This window comes from Gymnodraco acuticeps, unplaced genomic scaffold (genome assembly GCF_902827175.1).
Source record: "Gymnodraco acuticeps unplaced genomic scaffold, fGymAcu1.1, whole genome shotgun sequence".
Classification (NCBI taxonomy): Eukaryota; Metazoa; Chordata; class Actinopteri; order Perciformes; family Bathydraconidae; genus Gymnodraco; species Gymnodraco acuticeps.
In genome coordinates, this window is record NW_022989947.1 from 3,362,964 (window position 1) to 3,364,127 (window position 1,164).

Sequence of the window (1,164 nt, forward strand, 5' to 3'; positions counted from 1 at the left end):
AACAACTCTGATACAGCTGTAGGATAGCAAACTGTATGCAGTGGGGCTAATATGAATTAGATAAAACTACAAACAGGTAATTTACATGCATGCTATTTTGCTGTGAATACTTGAATACAGTGCGGGACTGGTGGACTAGCAGAATAACTTACTATTAAATCAAAAACATTGATTGGCTATTGCATAAAAAAAGGATGCAGTATTCGAAATATCACACATCCAAAACAGAGGGATCATGTTGTATGACCAGAAAATGGCCGAATCTCCTGTGGCTGTTCAGAGGCAGCATAGAAATCAGCTGTCAGTCTTTTTTCAAATCATCAGGTGCAGGACTTAGATCTTATCTCACTGTTGACAGGGCTTGGTGCTGAAAAGGGAGGTGCCAAATTAGCATGCAGGGAGGTGTGTGAGCTGCTGATATGAACTGACCTGATTTGAGCATTGTGTCTGTGATCACAGAACTCCCCTGAGGTTCACAGAAAGACATGTTTTTCTTTGTAAAACGGGTGGTATTTGTGTTAGCTCTGTAGCAGAATTATTTTTCTCATGCTCCACATTTCTTCACTTTGCTTGGATGCAAATTAGCTCTATTGTGTCCAAACTGATAACCACAGAAGCCTGACTTCCTCTGGTTGTTGTTCAAACAACGGAGAGCAGCTTATTGTGTTGCTCTGAGGTAAAAAACAAACTTTCTATTACCAGATTTTCCATTTTGGGGATTCAAAAAAGTCTCCAACCTTTCAACCTTTGAAAAATCCACAATAGTAAAGCTTTAAATTGGGCTGAAGAGTCTGATATTTGATGAAAAGTTTCCAACTTCACCAATTCACCGTGGCCTAAATACAACTACACAGATGTTATTCCTTTTTTCTGACATTACAAACAAAACCTCACGGATTCATTTGAGAGAGAAAACAGCAATTAATCTCAAAATCTTGGGAGAATAAAACCCCAGAACAGAACAAAGACAAGCCCACAGTGTTTCATTAGGGAACGCGACGACTGCGAACATACTGTTGCTCGCACAAACACAACAACAGCTTAACAAGATAGCACTGGAGGTTTAACAAGCAGGTTACTTCCCTGCCTCTCGGGCTGATAAAAATGTGTGTTTCCATGGCAACAAAGCATTGTTATTTTACAATCCACTCTTAACTGTCACCC